Below are 15307 nucleotides of genomic sequence, written 5' to 3'. Positions count from 1 at the left end.
GTATTAGAAGAATTTTAAGACTAGTTGGAAGTTGCGCAGAATTTTTGGGAATTTTTTATAAATTTTTTTGTGAGGCAGTAGTAATATTTGACTCACAAAAGTGTAGTTAAAAACGCGTTTCAGACAATTCTGAATCGATTTAGATATACTTTTTTACTAAAGCATGATGAAGATCTCGGCATAGCACACGACAATTGCGATGAATAGTGTGGGAAAGGCGAAAAAAATAGATTTATGAGAAAGTTTAATTCAATAAGTACATTTGTTTAAGAACATATTATTTATAATTTTATTATTTTGTGCTCAGTATAATCATTCAAAAATGAGTAATCTTTAACAATTAATTTATAATTTTTGGTATGACTTGGTATGACGCAGTGGATCTAAATAATTAAGAAAGAGGGATGTCAAGCGGATTCTAAATTACGATTTTTGAACATAAAAGTGGCTATAACTCGGAAACGGCTCATTTCCGGACCTATGTTTGTATGAACTTTTTTGCTTGTTTTTGGGTCCCGAATCACCTCCCGAAGTGGAGTAGGCAATTTTTCGGACACCCTGTATATATATATATATATATATATAATATTTTATTAATAAAGTATTAAAATTGTTAACAGTGTTAATTAAATGAATAATAAATATGTAAATAAAATGGGCAATAAATTAATTTGATAAATTATTATTTAAATAAAAATGTATAAAAAGTGAAATTAAGGGATTAAGGAATAAAACATTAAATTAAATAATTTAATATTAAATTAATAAATTTTAAAATAATAATTAAAGAAATGTATTCCAGGAAAAGAAAACAACAAAGATGTGTATTAAAATATTTTATTGTTAGTAAATTTTACTAATTTCCTTCTTCTATTTTTTTTCTATTGCTTTCACATATCTGCCGATTAATTGCACGAACTCGGATATATGTTCGTGTTCGAACGAGGCACAAAATAACATCGCGTGGTAGTTGAATTGGTTGTATTTTGTCATGTATAATATCAGCCAATTTATTAAATATTAATTGATCTTTTCGAAGATTTGATCCGTGATATTTTTCGAATTCGATATTCATTATTCGCGCAGTTGCTATCATATCTTCTGAGGGTTACATACATTTACCGCGAGAAATAAATTGTATCCAATTTCCGTTGTTTATAGTCGGCATTTCTCGAGTTTCGACTCCTAACTGAGGGTATTTAGTCTTAAATCTGTAGGTTACATACCCAGCCACATATTTTAAGCCCTCGTCTTCAATAATGTCCGTGATATTCATGTCATCTAGAGACGCAAGAAGTTGTTTTTCTTCGACAGTTGCATGGTACGTAGATAAATCGCATATGGCTATATCATTATTACTAGAGTAATATTCGTCACGCAGTACATGATTATTATTAAAATTTATATTTGTCGCGCAGTATATTATTATTAACGTTATATATGTCACGCAATACATGATTATTATTATTATCATTAGATATGTCACGCATTACATTATTATTATTAATGTTATATTCACACGGTTCTTCTTCTTTGTTGTGGGGTTCACCTGGCAACACATAGGGTGTCAGCATTTCGCTCAGCATATGGCATGAGTCGCTACTTACAAGCGGAGAAACAGGATCTGACATAATATTACAAGAACCTATGTTGCAAAATAGTGTTACGTACGGAAATTTTATATTTCCGACGACGCACGTTAAAAGTTTTGAACGCTTAGACGACGCACGCCAGGCTCGGAATTCCGAGGAAACGGCCGGGTTAGTGTAAATGTTTAGATTATCTTATCGGAGTCCGTTGAAGGGCTGGGGGCCAGATGGGCCCAAAACTACGCTTCTAGAATGTTCTAGAAGCTTCTAGAATACCTCCCCCCTTAGGACGCGTAGGAAAAAGGCGGGAATCTCGCGCGGGAGATTCCGGTCTTTTTCGGGTATAAATAGGGCGGAAAAACGCCGCGGAAAGCAGATAAGTTTTAACTTCGGTCTTGACTAGACGTAATTCTCAGACTCTCTCCTAACCTTATTCGATTTCCTACGTTCCGCTATACGCTAAGTTCGAGCATTCGCGCTCAATTCTGGGACTTAGTCCCTACACTCTCATACCTTATAAGACCGCGCTTCACGCACAAGTTGTATTGAGATTTATAGAATAAAGGTAAGATAAGTTTAAAAGGGAACAAGTGTAAAAATCTGGAATCTCATTTCGTAATTTTAATCAATAAATCGATCACTTCTAAGATTCGACTCGCAGTTGTCGCTGACAAAGCGTGGCGATCTGTGCTGGGGCGCTGACGAAGAGTGTGGCGATCCAGTACTTTCGCTGCCGAAAGCGTGGCGATTACGGGGTTGATTCTTGGGGGTCGTAATAATCACTGTCACTTCTGGGATTCCGACTCGCAGTTTCCGCTGACAAAGCGTGGCGATCTGTGCTGGGGCGCTGACGAAGAGTGTGGCGATCCAGTACTTTCGCTGCCGAAAGCGTGGCGATAACGGAGTTGGTTCTCAGAAAAAGATAACAATTTCGACAAATTCCCGAAAGTGAATTTGACCTTTACGCTGACGATCTGAGCGCTGACGAAGAGTGTGGCGAGCAGAAGGTGTGGCGGATTGGTTTTGAGCGCTGCCGAAGAGTGTGGCGAGCTTAAAATTCATTTTCGTGAACGCGGCTGAATGACGAAGAAAGGAGGTAGGCGCGTTCGTATTAAACGAATCAGATTCCAGATCAAGCAAGCAGTCATTTCTAATCAAGATCCTCTCCCCTTCCTCCAACAATTGCAACAACTAGAAAACGCACCCTCCTTTAAACCTATTCCTGTCGATTTCGACGTTGATTATCCTAATTATAACCAAATAAATAAAGCTGATCCTCGATACCATACGTATAAACTCAGATATCTTTTCGGTCCCGAATAATAAATATAATAATAATATCCTCCACACGACTTGTCCAAATCCCTGGTAAATTGCTTAATGCATTGACCAAAAAACGGACGAACTATAACAGTCAGAACGTGACAATAGATTTTTCGACTGCTTCCCTAAGATGTATTTTCTTAATCGATATTTAAAATCTAAAGCAGTTGGCTGGTCATAAGCGCCGCCAGTGGCCCTTATAAACAAAAAAAGTTCTCTAATATGTACATCTTGGTTTAATCGCCTGGTTAATATGTATTCAAAATTGAACTTAAAATTGGAGCATAAATTGGTGACATAAGGTAACAACTCCTGCAAAGAATTATTAGTAACAATGATTCCTTTTTGGAAGGAAATCAAGGTTTTATGCTTTCCAATTTTAATTTCATGCATAAGTTTATTCATTTCGCATAAAATATTATTTTGTTTCTGTAGATTCACACCATATGCGTTTTTACCTTCGTGTTTTCGGAATTTTGAACTCGCGTTAAAAATGTCGAACCAATCGTTAAATAAACGAATTACTCGCGCCGTTTCCGCCCAGTCAAAATTATTTAGATATCCTTTTTGTCCGTACCACTCAGTGGAAGAAACTGTTGTTTCAGATAATAATTGTGCGGCAGGACGCACTTTTTGTCGCTTGGATCCCTGAACGTCGAGGTGATATTGACTAATGTTATGAGATATCTTCATATCTCTCGAATTAATAGACAAAATTCGCTCAATACATTTTTTATCCACCCGATGTTTCCCCACACTAAATTCATTATCAAGGAAATGATTTTGCGCCAATTTCAACAAATGTGGCATATCTGCAAATACATAAATCTTATAATTTTCGTTTATAGGATGCTGAAAATAACATTTCTTTGGTGCTATTCCTATGCCAAGGTCCAACCACAGTGCCATGTTTGTCGGGCCCATGTCGCATGTCATTGCAACAACCGTATAACCTACATTGTACAATCGCGAAATAATGTGCAAAATGTTATTTTTAGTCATAGGTGTGTCATAATTATAGTATACAGGTTGTTTCCAATTTTCAAACAAACTGCGGACCATGACGCACTGGCATGTTTTATGTGGACCTACAACTTGCTGTTTTTTTCTATCAATAGCTACTTTATTGGATAAGTACACCTCATCAAATGTCAATATAACCAATGTTTCAAAATCTGGCATGCTTTTACTTTTGAACCGCATGCAACCGAGTATAGCATTTAAAACACCTGGCTCTACATTAATGTCGGTTGCCCACCTTCGAAGCGTTTGTAGTGATGGTAGCGGTATTTTCATAACGTTTCTGAGGTACCGGTATGCTTTTGGACTGACGCATCTCAATGACATAGCACTGGCTATATCTTCCGAAGACCAATTTACATATTTCTGAGAAGGATTCAAAAGTATCCGAATTTGTCCTGGCGTGAATACCCTTTTCAAAACATCGTACATCTTCGTTTCGTATTTATTGTCGGCTTCAAATGACTGATTTCGCTTGAACTGCTGCATTTTCTTCTTCATTGCAGCGAAATTAATTTTTTTTTCTTTTTATAAATATTGAATTTCTTTTTCAAGACTGCCAATTCCTATTGCAGTTTTTGTCTGAAAATAAGAAATAAAATGCGAACAATCTATTATAGCGTATCTATATATAAAGAAAGGTACTTTCTTCATTTGAACTCGCCGCGCTACAGTAGTTGATGGTAGTAGGCCGAAGTCGGTAACACTGACCAAGAGAGATAGATAGAGAAAGAGATAGAAAATGATAAGCACGTGTGCGTATCTTGCAAAATCATTGAGATAGAAAGATTGTTTGAATAAAACTTTAATTGGAGAAAGAAACTTTAATTGTCGTTTCTCTTGTTACAGGTAAGATTGTAAATATTGTACATAAATTGTTAAAACATAGTAAATAAAATTTAAATCTCTTGTTACAGAGCAACACATTGGTTTTTTTCTTGGAAAATCCTCAATAATAGAAATCATTTTACAAAACGACAATTTCAGTCAAGTAAAATAATGGATAAATTACAATTTGAATTTACAATAGTCGGTTCTCCAAAAGATGAGAAGTCGGCTACGATAGCCATAACCTCAATTAGAACAGAAGACGGATTGACGTATGTCTTACAAGGAGACCATGGATACATAGCCAACCATATAGAATTAATGAAAACAGAGAATTATTTGAAAGCAAAGAATAGTTAAAAAAAAAGACATCAGTCAAGAAAAGTGTGGATCTCTATAACAGAAGAGTTGAAAAAAATTTATATAGATGAGGATGGTAATATACAGTTTGCTATGGCACGCCGTTTTACTTTTTAATGGCATCAATAATATTCTACACAATATAAAAGTTTCCAAAAATAATTGTTCTAAGAAAAATAGCGATTCTTACTAATGATTTTAAATTATGTCGAACATAATAAAAATTGGACGAATTAAAATTATGTCGGGACATAAAAATAATTCCGAATTTTTATTATGTTCCGACATCATAGTAATTCATCCAATTAAAATTATATCGGAACATAATAAAAATTGTACGGCAAGCCGTTTTACTTTTTAATGCAAGCCGTTTTACTTTTTAATAGCATAATAAATATTCCATTCAATATAAAAGATCAAAAAATAATAGTCTTAAGAAAAATTACAATGAATTAAAATTATGTCAAGACATCATAAAAATTCGGAATTATTTTTACGTGTCGATATCATTTTAATTCAACCAATTTTTATGATGTCACGACATAATTTTAATTCATCGAATTAAAATTTGATATACATAATAAAAATTGCATGGCACACCGTTTTACTTTTCAATAGCATAAATAATAATCTATACAATATAAAAGTTTCAAAAAATAATTGTCTTGAGAAAAATAGCGATTTTTACTAATGAATTAAATTTATGTTAAACATAATAAAAATTGCATAAATTAAAATTATGTCGGGACATAATAAAAATTCGGAATTATTTTTATGTCCTAACATAATTTTAATTTCACGAATTAAAATTATGTATGGACATCATAAAAATTAGATGAATTAAAATTATGTCGAGACATCATAAAAATTGTATGAATTAAAATGATGTCGACATCATAAAAATTGAATGAATTAAAATTATGTCGAGACATAATAAAAATTGAATGAATTAAAATTATGTCGAGACATCATAAAAATTGTATGAATTAAAATTATGTCGACATCATAAGAATTGTATGAATTAAAATTATGTCGATACGTAAAAATAATTCCGAATTTTTATGATGTGTCGACATAATTTTAATTCATTCAATTTTTATGATGTCTCGACATAATTTTAATTCATTCAATTTTTATGATGTTTCAATTTTTATGACATCTCGACATAATTTTAATTCATTCAATTTTTATGATGTCTCGACATAATTTTAATTCATTCAATTTTTATGATGTCGACATCATTTTAATTCATATAATTTTTATGATGTCGACATAATTTTAATTCATACAATTTTTATGATGTCTCGACAAAATTTTAATTCATTCAATTTTTATGATGTCTCAATTTTTATGATGTCCGAATTTTTATGATGTCTGAATTTTTATGATGTCTGAATTTTTATGATGTCTGAATTTTTATGATGTCTCAATTTTTATGATGTCTCAATTTTATGATGTCTGAATTTTTATGATGTCTCAATTTTTATGATGTCTGAATTTTTATGATGTCTCAATTTTTATGATGTCTCAATTTTTATGATGTCTGAATTTTTATGATGTCTCAATTTTTATGATGTCGCGACATAATTTTAATTCCGGAGCTGGTGATTTTCATCCCACAATATTGGCAGCATTGTGTAAGTAGCGTCGACAGTTCTCACAGCTTGAATTCGATGTCTACGTGTCCCAGGTCGCCGATTACGACGTCCAGATAATGCGCTCCGTAGTTTTCGGTGTCTAAGTGTATTAATACCTTGAATTCGATGTCTACGTGTCCCAGGTTGTCGACGACGAGGTCCAGATAGTGCGCTCCGTAGTTTTCGGTGTCTAGGTGTATTAATACCTTGAATTCGATGTCACGTGTCCCAGGTTGCCGATGACGGCGTCCAGATAATGCGCTCCGTAGTTTTCGGTGTCCAGGTGTATTCATACTTTGAATTCGATGTCTACGTGTCCCAGGTTGCCGATGACGACGTCTAGATAATGCGCTTCGTAGTTTTCGGTGTCTAGGTGTATTAATACCTTGAATTCGATGTCTACGTGTCCCAGGTTGTCGACGACGAGGTCCAGATAGTGCGCTCCGTAGTTTTCGGTGTCTAGGTGTATTAATACTTTGAATTCGATGTCACGTGTCCCAGGTTGCCGATGACGGCGTCCAGATAATGCGCTCCGTAGTTTTCGGTGTCTAGGTGTATTAATACCTTTAATTTGATGTCTACGTGTCCCAGGTTGCCGGCGACGAGGTCCAGATAGTGCGCTCCGTAGTTTTCGGTGTCCAGGTGTATTCATACTTTGAATTCGATGTCTACGTGTCCCAGGTTGCCGATGACGACGTCTAGATAATGCGCTTCGTTGTTTTCGGTGTCTAGGTGTATTAATACCTTGAATTCGATGTCTACGTGTCCCAGGTTGTCGACGACGAGGTCCAGATAGTGCGCTCCGTAGTTTTCGGTGTCTAGGTGTATTAATACCTTTAATTTGATGTCTACGTGTCCCAGGTTGCCGACGACGAGGTCCAGATAGTGCGCTCCGTAGTTTTCGGTGTCCAGGTGTATTCATACTTTGAATTCGATGTCTACGTGTCCCAGGTTGCCGATGACGACGTCTAGATAATGCGCTTCGTTGTTTTCGGTGTCTAGGTGTATTAATACCTTGAATTCGATGTCTACGTGTCCCAGGTTGCCGATGACAACGTCCAGATAATGCGCTCCGTAGTTTTCGGTGTCTAGGTGTATTGATACCTTGAATTTGATGTCTATGTGTCCCAAGTTCCCGACGACGAGGTTCAGATAGTGCGCTCCGTAGTTTTCGGTGTCTATGTGGCACTATCTGGACCTCGTCGTCGGCAACCTGGGACACGTAGACATCGAATTCAAGGTATTAATACACCTAGACACCGAAAACTACGGACCGCATTATCTGGACGTCGTCATCGGCAACCTGGGACATGTAGACATCGAATTCAAAGTATTAATACACCTAAACACCGAAAACGGAGCGCACTATCTGGACTATTTATCACTTCATTCGCGTTGCTTGCACTTTTTGCACTCAGCGTCTTCGCTTTCTCTCTCTCCAACGGCCGAATATATATTTATCTCATTTCAAGTGCAAAAATGTTTGGGGATTTAAGCAACGCGAACAAACCTTATGTCTCGACATAATTAGCTCTGGTAACTTAGCCGGTCAACTTCGACTTTATTAATTTTCATATTTTTTTATCGTTTGTTGGTGATTGTTGGCCTAATTACAACGTTTGTTGGTTCTTAATTTTTTTTTAAATTTAAAAAGAAAAATTAGCATTAAGTTAGCCGGAAAATTTTTATTTTTAATTTCAGAAAAGCCTAATCGATGCGTAATTGTTTGCTGATGATTGTTGGTCTAATTTTAGCGTTTGTTGGTTTATTATTAGTCTTAAAAACAAAAAAAAAACGAAAAATTATCTCACATATTAAAGTAATCGAAGAATGGTTTATTTGCCTACGACTTAAGCTTTATTTCTATCAATTTAAGGCTAACATCTATAAAACTGCCATATGAATACAAGCCTTAACATCGGCAGAAAATCGCGAAAAGATCAAGAAACATGGTGGTTCGTGGGAAGCACACACACACACACACACACAACGGGGGGGTGCGAGGGGGGCCTTCGCCCCCCCCTCCCCCGCACCCACCCCGCCGGTAGGCTGCGTGGACCTCGCTTTACAACATAAAGTACATGCTAAGTGGTAAAACGAAATTATAAAGTACATGCATGGGGGAGGGTGCAGGGGAGAAAAGCCTTTCTGTTCACGTGCGCTCACGCATGTAAGTCTCCTTGCACCCCTCCATGCATGTGCTTTATAATTTCGTTTTACAACTTAGCATGTACTTTATGTTGTAAAGCGAGGTCCACGCAGCCTACCGGCGGGGTGGGTGCGGGGGAGGGGGGGGGCGAAGGCCCCCCTCGCACCCCCCCGTTGTGTGTGTGTGTGTGTGTGTGTGCTTCCCACGAACCACCATGTTTCTTGATCTTTTCGCGATTTTCTGCCGATGTTAAAGCCCGTATTCATATGGCAGTTTTATAGATGTTAGCCTTAAATTGATAGAAATAAAGCTTAAGTCGTAGGCAAATAAACCATTCTTCGATTACTTTAATATGTGAGATAATTTTTCGTTTTTTTTTTTTTTTAAGACTAATAATAAACCAACAAACGCTAAAATTAGACCAACAATCATCAGCAAACAATTACGCATCGATTAGGCTTTTCTGAAATTAAAAATAAAATTTTTCCGGCTAACTTAATGCTAATTTTTCTTTTTAAATTTAAAAAAAAATTAAGAACCAACAAACGTTGTAATTAGGCCAACAATCACCAACAAACGATAAAAAAATATGAAAATTAATAAAGTCGAAGTTGACCGGCTAAGTTCCCAGAGCTAATTATGTCGAGACATAAGGTTTGTTCGCGTTGCTTAAATCCCCAAACATTTTTGCACTTGAAATGAGATAAATATATATTCGGCCGTTGGAGAGAGAGAAAGCGAAGACGCTGAGTGCAAAAAGTGCAAGCAACGCGAATGAAGTGATAAATAGTCCAGATAGTGCGCTCCGTAGTTTTCGGTGTTTAGGTGTATTAATACTTTGAATTCGATGTCTACATGTCCCAGGTTGCCGATGACGACGTCCAGATAATGCGGTCCGTAGTTTTCGGTGTCTAGGTGTATTAATACCTTGAATTCGATGTCTACGTGTCCCAGGTTGCCGACGACGAGGTCCAGATAGTGCCACATAGACACCGAAAACTACGGAGCGCACTATCTGAACCTCGTCGTCGGGAACTTGGGACACATAGACATCAAATTCAAGGTATCAATACACCTAGACACCGAAAACTACGGAGCGCATTATCTGGACGTTGTCATCGGCAACCTGGGACACGTAGACATCGAATTCAAGGTATTAATACACCTAGACACCGAAAACAACGAAGCGCATTATCTAGACGTCGTCATCGGCAACCTGGGACACGTAGACATCGAATTTAAAGTATGAATACACCTGGACACCAAAAACTACGGAGCGCACTATCTGGACCTCGTCGTCGGCAACCTGGGACACGTAGACATCAAATTAAAGGTATTAATACACCTAGACACCGAAAACTACGGAGCGCATTATCTGGACGCCGTCATCGGCAACCTGGGACACGTGACATCGAATTCAAAGTATTAATACACCTAGACACCGAAAACTACGGAGCGCACTATCTGGACCTCGTCGTCGACAACCTGGGACACGTAGACATCGAATTCAAGGTATTAATACACTTAGACACCGAAAACTACGGAGCGCATTATCTGGACGTCGTAATCGGCGACCTGGGACACGTAGACATCGAATTCAAGCTGTGAGAACTGTCGACGCTACTTACACAATGCTGCCAATATTGTGGGATGAAAATCACCAGCTCCGGAATTAAAATTATGTCGCGACATCATAAAAATTGAGACATCATAAAAATTGAGACATCATAAAAATTGAGACATCATAAAAATTCAGACATCATAAAAATTGAGACATCATAAAAATTCAGACATCATAAAAATTGAGACATCATAAAAATTCAGACATCATAAAAATTCAGACATCATAAAAATTCGGACATCATAAAAATTGAGACATCATAAAAATTGAATGAATTAAAATTTTGTCGAGACATCATAAAAATTGTATGAATTAAAATTATGTCGACATCATAAAAATTATATGAATTAAAATGATGTCGACATCATAAAAATTGAATGAATTAAAATTATGTCGAGACATCATAAAAATTGAATGAATTAAAATTATGTCGAGATGTCATAAAAATTGAAACATCATAAAAATTGAATGAATTAAAATTATGTCGAGACATCATAAAAATTGAATGAATTAAAATTATGTCGACACATTATAAAAATTCGGAATTATTTTTACGTATCGACATAATTTTAATTCATACAATTCTTATGATGTCGACATAATTTTAATTCATACAATTTTTATGATGTCTCGACATAATTTTAATTCATTCAATTTTTATTATGTCTCGACATAATTTTAATTCATCAAATTAAAATTATGTCAAACATAATAAAAATTGGATGTATTAAAATTATGTCGGGACGTGATAAAAATTTGAAATTAAATTATATTTTATATATATCCAGACATAATTTTAATTCGTGAAATTAAAATTATGTCAGGACATAAAAATAATTCCGAATTTTTATTATGTCCTGACATAATTTTAATTTATCCAATTTTTATTATGTTTGACATAAATTTAATTCATTAGTACGAATAGCTATTTTTCTCAAGACATTATTTTTTGAAACTTTTATATTATGTAGAATATTATTTATGCTATTAAAAAGTAAAACGGCGTTCCATAGTTTGCAGGTGAATACTTACAAGAATAGAAGAAAAAGACAGAGCTGATATAAGAAAGGATGATTTGAGTAAGATATTAGAAAAATTGGTGGAAACATCACAGAAAAAAGAAGGAGAGAAAAATTTAAAACAGATTGCAGAAAAGTATATGATTGAGAAATTCACTAGTAAGCACTCAAATGCCAAACAATGGATAGAGACATTTGAGAAGGAGTGTACAAGATTTGATATCACAGAAGATGAAATAAAAATAGAGATATTAAGATTGTTTTTGGATAAATCTTGTTCAGACTGGCACTGTGCAACGTTAACGAAGTTGACAGTTACGGCAAAATGGATTGAATGGAAAGATAGATTCCTAGAGACCTTTGCTGATAAAGGATGGAGCACGGTAACATATGCTTTGTCATTTAGATATAAAGAAGGATCTCTTATTGATTATGCAATGAGAAAGGAAAGACTTCTGCTAGATATGAATAAAAATATGAATACAAAAACATTAACGACCTTAATAGCAGTGGGACTGCCAGACTTTATTATGAATAAAATAGATAGAGAAGAATGTGAAGATTCAACAAAACTGTTTAAGGAAATAAGGAGGTATGAGAGTTTAGTGAATAAAAAAAGTTTTCCAAAGAAAGAAGAGAAAAAAAAAACTGAAGAAAAAAGGCCATGCAAGAACTGTGAAAGTTTAAGCAAAGGCATCAGATATCATCCGGAGGAGTCATGCTGGTTTAAGAAGAAAGAAAATAATAAACCTAGCGTTGTAGGAATCAACTCAAAGGAATTTAAAGAATTCCTAGAAGAAAATAAGATATAACTGGTTTTTACTGCAGTAAATACACCTTCCTCCAATGGTTTGAACGAGAGACTAAATCAGACGATAGTGAACAAAATTAGATGTAGAATAAATGAAAGGAAAAAGAAAAAAGCTTGGACAACAGTGGCAAAAGAATGTATTGAAAAATATAACGAGACAGAACACTCAGTAACAGGTTTTGCACCAAAGTATCTGTTAGATGGCACGAACGTTTCTACGGCACCTGATGAAGTAAAAAAAAAACGGCTATAGAAGATTGGACCAAGGATAAAAGATTAGCATTGGAAAGTACTATCAAATCACATGACTACAATAAAAAACTATTTGATAAAAACCGTAAACAACTAGAATTCAATATAGGAGACATAGTATATATAGAGAACGGTAATAAACTAAATAGGAAAAAACTAGACAAATTAAGAATAGGACCTTTCGAAATAACAAAAAAAAATCAAATACGATCTACAAAATAAACACAGGAAGAAAAAAATCCGAAACAGGCCTATTCCACATTACAAAACTAACACCGACCTCAAATAATAAAGAAGAAGCAAGCAAAGAAGATTTAGAAGCGGATATATAATTCAAGAAGCAGCTATTATTGCGAATTTTCAACCCAAGGGGGGAAGATGTAAAGAAAGGTACTTTCTTCATTTAAACTCGCCGCGCTACAGTAGTTGGTAGTAGGCCGAAGTCGGTAACACTGACCAAGAGAGATAGATAGAGAAAGAGATAAAAAATGATAAGCACGTGTGCGTATCTTGCAAAATCATTGAGATAGAAAGATTGTTTAAATAAAGAGTAATTAGAGGTGTAACGGAGAAAGATATGTAAGAAAATGCTGGCTATGGGCGCGCGGAGATGCCCGGGAAGGGAAAAACAGCAGAGAAGCGCGCCAGCGGGACGGCGGCGTAACGGAAAGACGACGAGTGGGGAGGCCCGGCGGAGGAGGGGCGCCCCAGCGTGTGCAGACGTGTTCGAGCGAGCGATTAAGACGGACGAGAAGCGTCTCTTGTTAGCGGAAAATACTGCCTTTTATTGACGAACGAATATTACTAATAAAATCTTTTCTTACGATATTAACGTGTTTCTAACATATCAGAAGTGGGATTACAAGGACAAGTACGTGCCTTAACTCGGTCGATTACGATAATTCACGCGGTTAATATGGGACGCCATAAGTCACGTCGTGAATCGGATCGACACGACGAAAAAGGTAAAAGACACCATTCCCGACATGGCTTGGAACGTAGAAGGTACCACTCTTCTTCGTCTTCAACGGACGGTGATAGAGCATGGAGGAACGAACGATCAGAACGTACGGCAGAAAGTTTAGATCGACGGTCGTATTCGAGTCGTTCGAGAGGTGCTTGTATTCATAAGGGGGATGAGTTGCTGATCCCCATATTTGATCCCTCGAAGGATGATTTGGTCATCGAAAAATGGATAGAACATGTAGATGATTTGGCGACGCTATATGAGTGGGACGACCGAGCGATTATGAGATTGATTCCAGGACGATTGAAGGGTCATGCACGCCAGTAGTACGATACACGGTCACGATTAGCTATTACATGGAGAGAGATGAAAGAATCATTAAAACAACAATTTCGTAAGTCCGTTCCATTTAATAAATTATTCAAGGAAACCGCAAATTACGAAAGTGTCTCTGGTCAGGCACTCGGGGATTATTGCTTTCAGAAATTGAATAAAATGCGTAAACTAGACATTGTCATACCGGATAAATATCTTATTGACGCGGCTATCGGCGGGATCGCGGACGAAAATGTTGCAAGGACGGTGCGTTCTGCGCAACATCGCGATGCTAATGAACTGTATACGTACATGACGACGTTAGATAACCTGCCGCAAAAAGAGGTTAAGAATAAAGTCGCCGCGAATGTCAAAAATAATAAGAAAGATCGATTCTCAAAAACGCCGTTTGCAAAACAATCACACGTCGGTAAAGATGAGAATACCAAATCGCCGGATGATAAAGTCATCGCAAACGATCGAATCGAGTGTGATAATTGCGGGAAGGCCGGGCACATCGCTAAAAAGTGTCGCATGCCACGCGTAAAGAGTGAGAATATCGTTGATATCAATTTTTTAAACGCGGAAAAGAACGAGATCGATACAATCAAAATTAATACGGGTACCGTTAGTGACGACGCGAGACAACGATGCGTAGATCTGATACGGGAATTTAGGGACTGCGTTGCATTCTCGACTAAAGATTTAGGAAAAACGGACACTGCTTCGTTGAGTATCCGTTGTACATCTGATGTACCTATAGTTTATCGGCCGTACCGTTTGATCGATAGCGAAAAACGGATGGTAAAGGAGATCATTCAGGAATTGCTAGATAACGGTAATATTCGGGAGTTAAGTTCGCCATATGCGAGTCCTATCTTATTAGTCAAGAAAAAGAATGGCGAGCACCGCATGTGTGTTGATTATAGGAAGCTAAACGCGGTTACGATAAAAGATAAGTACCCTATGCCTTTAATCGATGAGCAAATTGATAGGCTAGGTGGAAACCGATACTTTACCGAATTAGATTTAGCATCCGGCTATTATCAAGTACCTGTGGCAGAAGACTCGATCGAAAAGACGGCATTCGTGACACTGGAAAGTCACTATGAATTTCTACGCATGCCATTTGGTTTGTCTAATGCGCCTGCAGTTTTTCAGAAACTGATGGATAAGGTGTTGGCCGATCTGAAAAATTCAATAGCCTTCCCATATTTGAATGATATAATTATACCGTCCAATACCGTAGAGGAGGGCATGACGAGACTACGACAAGTACTGGAAACTTTCTATAAGCGTCGCTTGACCCTAAAATTAGAAAAGTGTTTTTTTTGCAGATTCCATTGAATATTTAGGTCGAGAAATAAGTGCGCAAGGAGTCCGGCCCGGACTGCGCAAAGTAGAGGCACTAACACA

The 15307-nt window shown here is 36.5% G+C and overlaps 1 pseudogene; it reads left to right on the top strand.

Annotated features, from left to right (window-relative positions):
• Nucleotides 1-11919: 11919 nt before the first annotated feature.
• LOC139823540 (uncharacterized) lies at nt 11920-13133 on the top strand (annotated as a pseudogene).
• The last annotated feature ends 2174 nt before the right edge of the window (nt 13134-15307 follow it).

Source organism: Temnothorax longispinosus, unplaced genomic scaffold (genome assembly GCF_030848805.1).
Source record: "Temnothorax longispinosus isolate EJ_2023e unplaced genomic scaffold, Tlon_JGU_v1 HiC_scaffold_13, whole genome shotgun sequence".
Lineage (NCBI taxonomy): Eukaryota > Metazoa > Arthropoda > Insecta > Hymenoptera > Formicidae > Temnothorax > Temnothorax longispinosus.
This window is presented reverse-complemented; position numbering and strand designations above follow the sequence as displayed.